This window comes from Dermacentor variabilis, chromosome 1 (genome assembly GCF_050947875.1).
Source record: "Dermacentor variabilis isolate Ectoservices chromosome 1, ASM5094787v1, whole genome shotgun sequence".
Lineage (NCBI taxonomy): Eukaryota > Metazoa > Arthropoda > Arachnida > Ixodida > Ixodidae > Dermacentor > Dermacentor variabilis.
The window spans coordinates 34164783-34177434 of record NC_134568.1 but is presented as its reverse complement, the minus strand read 5'-3'; the positions used below and the strand labels follow the sequence as shown (position 1 = coordinate 34177434).

General features: G+C 49.4%; 3 non-coding genes across 3 annotated transcripts; all 3 read right to left on the bottom strand.

Annotated features, from left to right (window-relative positions):
• Nucleotides 1-2182: 2182 nt before the first annotated feature.
• TRNAN-GUU (transfer RNA asparagine (anticodon GUU)) lies at nt 2183-2256 on the bottom strand. The gene has a single exon. It is a non-coding gene; the product is annotated as a tRNA-Asn (tRNA).
• A 76-nt stretch (nt 2257-2332) lies between these two features.
• On the bottom strand, nt 2333-2406 carry TRNAN-GUU (transfer RNA asparagine (anticodon GUU)). Its single transcript has one exon. It is a non-coding gene; the product is annotated as a tRNA-Asn (tRNA).
• Nucleotides 2407-10452: 8046 nt separating this feature from the next.
• TRNAN-GUU (transfer RNA asparagine (anticodon GUU)) lies at nt 10453-10526 on the bottom strand. Its single transcript has one exon. It is a non-coding gene; the product is annotated as a tRNA-Asn (tRNA).
• Nucleotides 10527-12652: the final 2126 nt, after the last annotated feature.

Here is a 12652-nt window from a genome sequence, read left to right as displayed (position 1 = left end):
ACAAGGTATTCATTTTCCACATCTCCCAATTGAACTCATGTTTGCGTTTCCCTATACGGACCTTACATATTACGAGACAGTGATCTGAGAACGATACGGGCACTACAGAATAACCGTGGCATCTTGGAATTGTATCCAGCGAAATGTAGATTCGGTCCAATCGCGCATGGCTACTGCCCTGAAAACGTGTAAAAGTCACGTCACGCCCCCCTTCCAGACACTCAAAAACGTCATCGAGTTCATTTTCACTAATTAGTTTTGACAAGACTTCACTGCTTCTGTCACGCACACCGGCATTATTGGCTCTGTCTCTAGCGCTCATTACACAATTGAAGTCTCCTAACAGCATAACGCGCTTATCGCATCGAACATACTGCGAAAGGTTCGAAAAGAAACGGGCACGCTCTACTACTGAATTGGGTGCATATACGCATATGACGCGGAACTGAAAACCGCACAAAACAATATCGCAAAAAACAATCCTTCCAGACTGACAAGAAAAGGTACTTTGAATCTGCAGTCCAGGCAGTTTCTTCACAAAAAGAATGCACCCCCCAGCCGTGCCTAACGCATGGCTTACAACCGCAAAATACCTAGTCGTGAAACGGCGCACCATGCTCCCGGTCTCCTCCTCCCCGTCAACCTTAGTTTCCTGGACGGCTAGTACGTCGACATCGTGATCAGTGACCAACCGTAGGACCTGACTTTGCCTACGACTAGCCGCCAACCCTCTCACGTTTAAGGTGGCAATAATAAGGGATGGTATCAGAGCCATGTTGAGCTAAAGTGAAAAGTAGGCCCGGAGCATGGTGCTTAGCGTTCACGACTAGCCCTCGGCTAGCCGCCTCCGGGACCTCCCGGTTTCCCGGCGTTGCTTGTGGACGGCACTTTGTCCGCAGGCTTTCTCTCAGGTGGGATATTCGGCTTTGGTTTCAAGCTCGTGCGCCTCCCAAGAGGTGTCTTTGTTGGCGGCCCTTCGTTGGTGCTGGTCGCACCCTCGTTCCGGTCCTTAGTCTGGTCGTGGGGTCGCTTAACTGGGGCACCAAGAGTCGCAGTCCGGTCGCCATCGTGGACGGCCTCGTCCTGCTGCATCGCCGTCGCGCCGTTGTCGAGCGGCTCTTCACTACTGCTCCGCGTAGACTGGCCCATAGCGGTTGCGACCTGTACCATCCCACTCGGCTTCAGGGTAGTCTCAGCCACCTTGCTGTCTACGGCCAAACTTGTCGTCCCACTGGCTGTCGCTGCCGGGACCATGTCTAGAGTTCCTTTAGCAGCGTCCTCCGCCTCGGCCACGTCCATGACGTGCTCTGCCGCAACGTCACAAGTTACTGGGCCTGTTACGGTGGCATAAGATCTTACGCAGTCAGCGTCGACGTGGCCGAAACGTCTGCATAGAGAACAGCGGGAGACTCTGCACTCACGGCACACGTGTCCCGTGCCGTGGCAGCGCAGGCACTGCATCGGTCGACCAGGCACGACGACCAAGGCCAACTCGCCGGCGACGCGGATCTGATGGGGCAGGTCCTCCACTTTCATGCCGCTTTTCAATTTGAGAATGACGGTCCTGGTGGTTGAGGTCTTCGTTGCCATGCCTTCGACGCGCCACCGCTCCCGGCTCACCTCCTCCACCTTGACGAAAGCCGCGAATGCCGTTCGGACGTCCTCGTCGGCAACGCCGTGCAGCAGCCACTGAAGCCTTAGCTTCACCTGTTGATCCTGCGGGTCAACGATGACGCACCGTCGTCCTTTCACTTGGAGTTCCTTAAGGTCCAGAAGCCTTTTTCTGGCAGTCGCATCGCTCAGGGTCACTGCCCAGACGTGGTTGATCTGGTACGCCCCTATGCATACCACATCAGGCAGCAGGCCCGTCGGCAGAAGGGCATCCCGGAAATCTTCCACCTTATAACGTCTGGCGCGAACATCACCGTGCAAAAAGACGGTGTTAATCTAGGCAGTTGCGGCAAAGTAAAGGCATACTCCTTATCGTCGTTTAGCCTGTTTCCGCGGCCAAAAGTGGCCGCTGTCGCTGCTCCACTGGAGCCCATGATTCTGCTGACCGCTCAAGCTCGGCTGCCGGAAGCAGAATGACCGATTGCGCCACGGAGGCGGCCGTGGTGCACGTTCCTCCGCATGCACACACCACAGAAAATATATCAGTATGAATAAATGAAAAGAAAAGCTTCGCCACCGGGAGGAATCGAACTTCCAACCTTTCGGTTAACAGCCGAACGCGCTAACCGATTGCGCCACGGAGGCGGCTATGGTGCACGTTCCTCCGCATGCACACACCACAGAAAATATATAAGTATGAATAAATAATAAAGGGAAGCTTCGCCACCGGGAGGAATCGAACCTCCAACCTTTCGGTTAACAGTCGAACGCGCTAACCGATTGCGCCACGGAGGCGTCTTTCCTTTATTTAATGCCGGCCTTTGACATAACACAGAAAATTCAAATATTACACACATCTCAGAAATGCAAAACAGCGAAAAAATATTACAATAATGCCATCCGTCCGTATAGGAACGGTGTTCTCAAATTAAAATTCCTTCATGGCTGTGAGAGCTTCTAGCCTCGACAGCCAATCCGGTGCACATTCTTGCATTTTCTGTACATCAACAAACCGCGACATAGATTCTCTGAAATATATATGAACCGCCCGTGCGTCGGGATCGCAGTGGTACCCAGCCATTCGAGACCGCCATATACAGTGGAGAGCATTCAACATAATGAAGTCATATGGGACGCCGTCTTCATCCTTAATAGGCAGATACCTGATCCCTTGGGGGTTTACAGGTAATTCTTTTTTCAGGGTTCGCTTCAAGACGTCCCAAAAGAACACAGCAGCCCAGCAGTGCAAGAACACGTGATCTATGGTTTCGGGCTTCTTGCAGATCAAGCAGTGAGAACCCCACGGTACGAGACAGCCTCGTTTTTCCATAAAAGTCTTCACGGACAGGGTTCCAGTGTGGAGCTTGAAAAAAAAAGGATTTTACCCCTGGTGGCACCTGCATGCGTTTCACCCGTTTAAAAACGTCCTGTCCTTGCCCTCCACTGTATATGGCTCTGTATAGCGGCACTGGGAATACAATATCACACACATCTTTATACAGCGTTTTCCTTTTCACTTGACATAGGTAATCATTTGAAAACCGAGCAGTAAGGAAACGGACACTGTCGGCCACTTCCTTAAGATAGCCACGAAGTGTTCCATTCATGCTTGCCGTTCTGACAACATGTGCCGGCAAAGTGTTGCTTAATCTGAGCTGACATACGGTGCGAAGAAAAGGATCGCGCACATCGCGGAAAAAGAAAAATCGGTTGATCAGTTGTCGAACAAAAAGATGGGCTAATCCCACACCCCCGTCTTTCACTCTTCTGAAGAAATTTGTTCGGCTGTACCTTTCCCATGTTGAACCCCATATGAAAACCGCAAACACTCTGTGCAGCCTTTGCACGTTTAGTCTAGAACAATACAACGCTTGCATAACATAGTATAACTTGGCAATTAAAGAGATGTTACAAACTGTGGCTCTTGCAAAAACAGACAGTTTAGTACCTTTCCATTTGTCTGCTTTTTCGTTCATGTCAATTGTTTGGTTCCTCCAATATTCATCACTGCTATTGTAACTGTCTAGGGGAACACCGAGATACCTCATCGGAGTTTTCACCCAGCTCACACTCGCGAAATAGTCCGGTGCGGAAAGCCAGTCCCCGTGCCACAGCCCGAGGGATTTGCCCCAATTTACTGTGCTGCCCGTGACTTCACGGAAATGATTTACTACAGATAATGCTTCGGTTGCACTTGGTTTATCTATGCAACACACTGCAATGTCATCTGCATACACCAGTAGCTTCACTTCTGTCGCTGCCAATCTAAAACCACGCATTTTTTTCATTTTCATTTATTGCCACACACATGGCCTCTATATAAATAGCAAACAGAAGTGGACTGAGGGGACAGCCTTGGCGCACTGAACGCATAATGTTAATGGGGGCCCCCAGTGACTTATTAACAATTAATCTGGTTGTGCAATTCTTGTACGCCAAGGCCACGCCCTCAGTGATGATGGAACCGACATTAACGTGATGCAAGATGGCAAACAAAATAACATGCGCGACACAATCGAAAGCTTTCTCGAGATCAAGCTGAAGAACTGCAACGCCACCTCCAGTGACGTCACAGCACTCGAGAACACATCTCACCTTATGAATGTTAGAAAAAATATTGGAGGACGCTTAAGCTTCGCCTTCAAGAGTTGAACGCGACAGCGTTCCCGTCGACCCGCCAAGGAGTGTAAGACAATGGGCTACGGCGCAGCGACTACGCGCCCCGCATCGGACGCGGTGAGCGTCGAGCAACGCAGCGTTCGGCGCGACAACGAAATGTGCGCCCGAGCAAGCGACGCACGCCTGAGCCTTAGAAACAGCTCGTTTCTAAGGCAACACCGCGTTCACTAAAGGCGCTTTAGTACCGCTTCGAAGCATCGAACTCGTGGCTCAGTCATTCTGCTTCCGGCAGCCGAGCTGAGCGGTCAGCAGAATCATGGGCTCCAGTGGAGCAGCGACAGCGGTCACTTTTGGCCGTGGAAACAGGCTCAACGATGATAAGGATTATGCTTTTATTTTGCCGCAGCTGCCTAAAGGACAACTGGTGATTAACACCGTCTTTTTGCACGGTGATGTACGTGCGAGGCCGTACAAGGTGGAGGATTTCAGGGATGCCCTTCTGCCGACGGGCCTGCTGCCGGATGTGGTATGCATAGGGGCGTACCAAATCAATCACGTCTGGGCAGTGACCCTCTGCGATGCAACTGCAACGAAAAGGCTGCTTTCCCTGAAGGAACTTCAAGTGAAGGGACGACGGTGCCTCATCATTGACCCGCAGGACCAACAGGTGAAGCTTAGGCTTCACTGGCTGCTCTACGGCGTATCCGACGAGGATGTCCAGACGGCTTTCGCGGCTTTCGGCAAGGTGGAGGAGGTGAGCCGGGAACGGTGGCGCGTTGAAGGCATGGGAACCAAGACCTCAACCACCAGGACCGTCCTTCTCAAGCTGAAAACCAGCATGAAGGTGGAAGACCTCCCCCATCAGATCCGCGTCGGTGGAGAGTTAGCCTTGGTCGTCGTTCCCGGTCGACCGATGCAGTGCCTGCGCTGCCACGGCACGGGACACGTCCGCCGTGAGTGCAGAGTACCGCGTTGTACCCAGTGCAGACGTTTCGGCCACGTCGACGCTGAATGCGTGAAGTCCTATGCCGCTGTGACAGGCCCACCAGCGAATGATGTTGCGGCAGAGCACCTCATGGATGTGGCCGAGGCGGAGGACGCGGCTAAAGGAACCGGTGACATGGTGTCGACAGAGACAAGTAGTGGGACGACGATTCTGGAGGTAGACGGCAACGCGGCTGAGGCTACTCAGAAGCCGGGTAGGACGGAACGGGATGTTACGACCCAGGGGCAGGCGACGGGAAACGTCAGTGAAGACGCAACTGACGACGCGACCGCAATGCAGCAGGACGAGGGCGTCACCGACGACGACCGTACTGGGGCTCTTGCTGCTTCCGTCAAGCGCACCCACGACCAGACGAAGGACCGCGAGGATCGGGCGCCCAGCACCAGTGAGGGACCGCCGACGAAGACGCCTCATGGGAGGCGGATGGGCTACAAGCCAAAGCCCAACGTACCGCCCGAAAGGAAGTCTGCCGACAAAGCGGCCACGTCTAAGGACACCAACAAACCGGGAGGTCCCGGAGGCGGCTAGCCGAGGGCTAGTCGTGAGCGGTAAGCACCATGCTCCGGGCCTACTTTACTTTTCTTTTAGATCAAGATGGCTCAAATACCGTCCCTGAGGATTGCCACATTAAACGTGAGAGGGCTGGCGGCTAGTCGTAGGCAAAGTAGTCCTAGGTTTGGTCACTGACCACGACATAGACGTACTAGCCGTCCAGGAAACTAAGGTTGAAGGAGAGGAGGAGACCGGGAGCATGGTGCGACGTTTCACGACTAGGTATTTTGCGGTGGTTAGCCATGCTGTAGGCACGGCTGGAGGGTGCGTTCTTCTTGTGAAGAAGCTGCCTGGACTGCAGATTCAAGGTACTTTTTCGTGTCAGTCAGGAAGGATTGTTCTCTGTGATATTGTTATGTGTGATGCTGAATTCCGCGTCATATGGGTATATGCGCCGAATTCAGTAGATGAGCGCGTCCGTTTTTTTTTTCGAACCTTACACAATATGTTTGTTGTAATATGCGCGTGATGATGTTAGGGGACTTTAATTGTGTGTTGAGTGCTGGAGATAGTCAATAATGCAGCTGTGCGTGACCGAAGCAGTGAAGTGTTATCAAATTTAATTAATGAAAATGAACTCGATGATGTTTATGAATGTCTCGAAGGGGGGCGTCAAGTGACTTTTACACGTTTTCAGGGCAGCAGCCATGCGCGTTTGGACCAAATGTACATTTCATTGGATATAATTCCAATTTGCCACGGTTACTGTGTAGTACCAGTGTCGTTTTCAGATCACTGCCTTGTGAAATGTAACGTAGGTATAATGAAAAAGCGACATGTATTTAAGTGGGATATGTGGAAACTGAATGCTTTGTTACTAAATGACCAGCCCTTTTTACAGGTAGTACGGGATGCGATTAATGAATTTCAATGTGATGCTGCGGGAACAATCGTCGAGAAGTGGGAATGTTTTAAAGAAAAGTTTAAAATGAAAGCAATAGAAAGATCCAGTTGTAAAAAATTCGAGAAGGAAATGAAAGAAAAGGGTTTCAGAACACTGCCTGGGCAGCTGCTAACGCTTGAGTGCAAAGAGCCTGGTGCGTACAAAGACGATGTGCGAAACGTCAAAGAAAAACTTGAACTGTTTGACAAGGAACGCTATCAAGGAGCCATCGTGCGAGCACGAGCGGATGCACTAGCGGCAGGGGAGACGCCCACTAAAAGGGCTCTGGGTCTTGAGAAGGCGTATGGACGAAGAAACCATGTCGACCAGATTTTAGTGAATGGGAATGTCGTTGAAGACAGTGATAGCATTCAGCGCGCCTTCTTTGAGTACTATCACTCGCTCTTCGCATTTCAGGAAGCGAATGTTGAGGGTTTTAAAGCAGGTTTTCTGCATCGCATGCCACGTTTGAGCGATGACGTAAAAAAGCGATTAGAGGAAAAAATAAGGGAGAGAGAAGTCGAAAAGGCAATCGACGATTTGAACATGGGTAAATCGCCGGGACCTGATGGAATCAGCGCGGGTCTATATAAAGCTTTTAAAAGAGAGCTGGCGCCTTTGCTTGCACATGTATTCAATGACGCATACGAAAATAAATCATTACCACCTTCCTTTGGAAAAACGCACACCATTCTAATACCGAAGAGCGATCAAATAGACAAACTCAGATTCGTGTCATCCTACAGACCGATTTCACTAACAAACGTCGATTATAAAATATTTATGCAGGTTTTAGCTAGCAGGCTTCAAGGCGTCATCAAGGAAATAGTCGCAGACCATCAAACTTGTGGCATCAAAGGGCGATCTATTTTTTCAAACATCCATAAGATGCGATGTGTGCTCGAGTGCTGTGACGTCATCGGTGGCCGTGTTGCAGTACTCCAGCTCGACCTAGAGAAAGCGTTCGATTGTGTCGCTCACGTTATTTTGTTTGCCATCTTAGATCATGTTAATGTCGGTTCCATCATCACTGAGGGCGTGGCCTTGGCGTACCAGAACTGCACAACAAGATTAATTGTTAACAAGTCTCTGGGGGCCCCCATTAACATCAGGCGTTCAGTGCGCCAAGGCTGCCCCCTCAGTCCGCTATTATTTGCTATCTACGTAGAAGCAATGTGTGTAGCAATTAATGAAAATGACGGAATACGTGGTTTCAGATTGGCAGCGACCGAAGTGAAGTTGCTCACATATGCATATGACATTGCAGTGTGTTGCACTGACAAACCGAGTGTAACGGAAACCATATCTGTAGTACAACATTTCTGCGCCGTAACGGGTAGCAGAGTAAACTGGGGCAAATCGCTAGGCCTGTGGCACGGGGACTGGTTCTCTGCACCCGACTATTTCGCGAACGTGAACTGGGTGAAAACTCCGACCAGGTATCTGGGTGTTCCCCTCGACAGGTATAATAGCAGCGACGAATACTGGAGGAACCAAACCAAAGAACTGAAAGAAAAAGTAGACAAATGGAAAACTACTAACCTGTCCATTTTTGCAAGAGCGTCAGTTTGTAACGTGTTTTTATTACTAAGTTATATTACGTCTTGCAAACGCTGTATTGTTCTAGAGTAAATGTGCAAAGGCTGCACAGAGTGTTCGCAGTTTTCATCTGGGGATCAACATGGGAAAGGTGCTGCCGAACAAATTTGTTCAGAAGAGTGAAGGATGGGGGTATGGGCCTGGCGCATCTTTTTGTTCGTCAAGTTGTAAACCGATTTTTGTTTTTTCGCGATGTTCGCGATCCTTTTCTGCGCGCCGTATGTCAGCTAAGGCTGAGTAACGCTTTGCAGGCACATGTTGTTAGCACGGCAAATTTGACTGGAACTCTGCTTGGTTATTTCAAGAAAGTTGTTGACAGTGTACGCTTCCTTTCTGTTCGTTTTACAAATGATTACCTTTTTGATGTGAAAAGGAAAACATTGTATAGAGATGTATGCGACATTGTTTTCACAGTGCCCTTATACAGAGCCATATACAGTGGAGGGCCAGGACAGGATGTACTTAAAAGAGTAAAACAGATGCAGGTGCCACCAGGGGTAAAGACCTTCTTCTTTAAGCTACACACAGGAACGCTCTCCGTGAAGACGTTTCTGGAGGAACGGGGTTGTCTCGTACCTTGGGGGTCGCACTGCTTGATATGCAAGAAGCCCGAAAATATAGATCACGTTTTCCTACATTGCTGGGCGGCAGTTTTCTTCTGGGACGTCTTAAAGCGAACCCTGAAGAAAGAGCTACCGGTGGACCCGATGTGTCGGGTCCACCGGTTCCTTGATGTTTCGCACGTCGTCTTTGTACGTACCAGGCTCTCTACACTCAAGCGTTATCAGCTGCACAAGCAGTCCTCTTAAGCCCTTTTCTTTCATTTCCCTCTCGAATTTTATGCAACTCGATCTTTCTATGGCTTTAATTTTAACCTAATCTTTAAAACATCCCCACTTCTCCGTTATTGTTTCCGTTGCATCATCGAATACTTCGTTAACCGCATCCGTTACTGCTTTTACAAAGCACTGCTCACTTGGTAACAAGTCATTCATTTTCCACAGATCCCAATTGAAAGCACGTTTCGTTTCCACTATACCAATGTGACATTTTACGAGGCAGTGGTCCGAAAACGACACGGGCACTACACAATAACTGTGGCATATTGGAATCGTGTCCAACGATATGTACATTCGATACAGTCTTGCATGACTACTTCCTTGAAAACGAGTAAAAGTCACTTCACGCCCCCCTTCCAGACACTCTAATGCATCGCCAAGTTCATATTCACCTATTAGTTTTGATAATACGCTGCAACTTTGTCCCGCGCACCGGCATTATTCACTCGGTCTCTGGCATTCAACACACAGTTAAAGTCCCCTAACAGAATTACGCGTTTATCACAACGGGCGTGATTAGAAAGGTTAGAAAAAAACAAGACACGCTCCTCCACTGAATTCGGAGCGTAGGTGCATATGACGCGGAATTCAACAATACATATCAAAACATCGCAAAAAACAATCCTTCCAGATTCGCAGGAAAATACACTTTGAATCTGCAGTCCAGGCAGCTTCTTGACGAACAGAATGCACCCCCCGGACGTGCCTACTGCATGGCTAACCACCGCAAAATATCTGTGCGTGAATCGTCGCACCATGTTCCGGTCTGCTCCTCTCCATCAACCTTAGTCTCTTGGACGGCTAGTACGTCTAGGTTGTGGTCAGTGATCAACCGTAGGACCTGACTTTGCCTACGACTAGCCGCCAACCCTCGCACGTTCAACGTTGCAATAATAAGGGACGGTATCCCAGCCATCTTAAGCTAGCGAGAAAAGCAGGCCCGGAGCATGGTGCTTACCGTTCACGACTAGCCCTCGGCTAGCCGCCTCCGGGACCTCCCGGCTTGTTCGTGTCGTTAGGCGAGACCGTTTCGCCCACAGGCTTCCTTTCAGGTGGTACATTAGGCTTTCGCTTGTAGCCCATCCCGCCTTCCTTGTGGCGTCTTCGTCGGCGGCCCCTCGCTGGTGCTGGTAGCACCACCTTCCCCGTCCTTGGTCTCGTCGTGGGGGCGCTTGACTGGGGCACCGAGAGTCCCAGTCCGCTCACCGTCGTTGACTTCCTTGTCCTGCAGCATCGCCGTCGTGTCGTTGTCGGGTGCGTCTTCGCTAACGTGGTGCACGTTCCTCCGCATGCACACACCACAGAAAATATATCAGTATGAATAAATAAAAACCGGGAAGCTTCGCCACCGGGAGGAATCGAACCTCCAACCTTTCGGTTAACAGCCGAACGCGCTAACCGATTGCGCCACGGAGGCGGCCGTTTTTTTTATTTTTTTTTTTTATTTAATGCCGGTTTTCGACATAACACTGAATATACAAATACTACACACGTCAGGAATACAAGCTTGCGGGGAAGAAAAAAAAGAAAAAAAATTACAATAATGCCGACTGTCCGTATGGGACCGGCGTCGTCAAATTAAAATTCCTTCATGGCTGTCAGAGCTTCTAGCCTCGACAGCCAATCCGGTGCACATTCTTGCAATTTCTGTACATCAACGAACCGCGACATACATTCTCTAAAATATATGTGAACCGGGCGGGCGTCGGCATCGCAATGGTACCCTGCCATGCGAGCCCGCCATATACAGTGGAGTGCATTCAACATAATAAAGTCGTATGGAACGCCCTCTTCATCCTTAATTGGCAGATACCGGATCCCTTGGGGGTCTACAGGTAATTCTTTCTCCAGTGTTCGCTTCAAGACGTCCCAGAAGAACACAGCCGCCCAGCAGTGCAAGAACACGTGATCGATGGTTTCGGGCTTCTTGCAGATCAAGCAGTGTGAACCCCACGGCACAAGACAGCCTCGCTCTTCCATAAATGTCTTCACGGAAAGTGTTCCAGTGTGGAGCTTAAAAAAGAAGGTTTTAACCCCTGGTGGCACCTGCATGCGTTTCACCCGTTTAAGGACGTCTTGTCCTGGCCCTCCACTGTATATGGCTCTGTATAAGGGCACTGAGAACACAATGTCGCACACATCATTATACAGTGTTTTCCTTTTCACTTGACATAGATAATCTTTTGAAAAACGAACTGAAAGGAAGCGCACACTGTCGACCACTTCCTTAAGATAACCCCGAAGTTTTCCGGTCATGCTTGCCGTACTAACAACATACGCCGGCAATGCGTCGCTCAACCTGAGTTGACATACGGTGCGCAGAAAAGGATCGCGCACATCTCGAAAAAACAAAAAGCGGTTGACAAGTTGTCGAACAAAAAGATGTGCCAAGTCAACACCCCCGTCCTTCACTCTTCTAAACAAATTGGTTCGGCTAGCTCTCTCCCATGCTGATCCCCAGATGAAGACCGCGAACACTCTGTGCAGCCTTTGCACATTTGCCCTGGAACAATGCAACACTTGCATAACATAATATAACTTCGCTATAAAAAACGTATTACAAATTGTCGCCCTTGAAAAAATAGACTGGTTAGTGCTTGTCCATCTGTCCACTTTTTCTGTCGTTTCATTAGTTCGGTTCCTCCAGTACTCATCGCTGCTCTTGTACCTGTCGAGGGGAACACCCAGATACTTCGTCGGAGTTTTCACCCAGTTGACATTGGCGAAGTATTCCGGTGCCGAAGACCACTCCCCGTGCCACAGCCCGAGGGATTTGCCCCAATTGACTTTGCTGCCCGTGACGTCACAGAAATGTTTTACTACAGCAATTGTTTCAGTCACACTTGGTTCGTCTGTGCAACACACTGCAACGTCATCAGCATACGCTAGCAGCTTCACTTCGGATTCTGCCAATCTAAAACCACGTATATTGTTATTTGCGGTAATGGCCACACACATTGCTTCTATGTATATAGCAAATAACAGAGGACTGAGGGGACAGCCTTGGCGCACTGAACGCATGATGTTAATGGGGGCCCCCAGCGACTTATTAACAATTAACCTTGTAGTGCAGTTCTGGTACGCCAAGGCCACACCCTCAGTGATGATGGTACCGACATTAACATGATCCAATATGGAGAACAAAATAACGTGAGCGACGCAATCGAACGCTTTCTCAAGATCAAGCTGAAGAACTGCAACGCCGCCACCGGTGACGTCACAGCACTCGAGCACACACCGCATCTTATGGATGTTAGAAAAAATTGTTCGCCCTTTGATTCCACAAGTTTGATGGTCTGTGACGATTTCCTTTATGACACTTTGAAGTCTGGTCGCTAAAATCTTCATAAATATTTTGTAATCCACATTTGTTAGTGATATGGGCCTATAGGATGATACGAATCTCAGTTTATCTAATTTATCCTTCTTCGGAATTAGAATGGTGTGCGCTTTCCCAAAAGAACGTGGCAATGATTTCTGCTCGTACGCTTCATTAAATACTTCTACTAATAAAGGGGCCAGTTCTCTTTTCAATGTCTTATA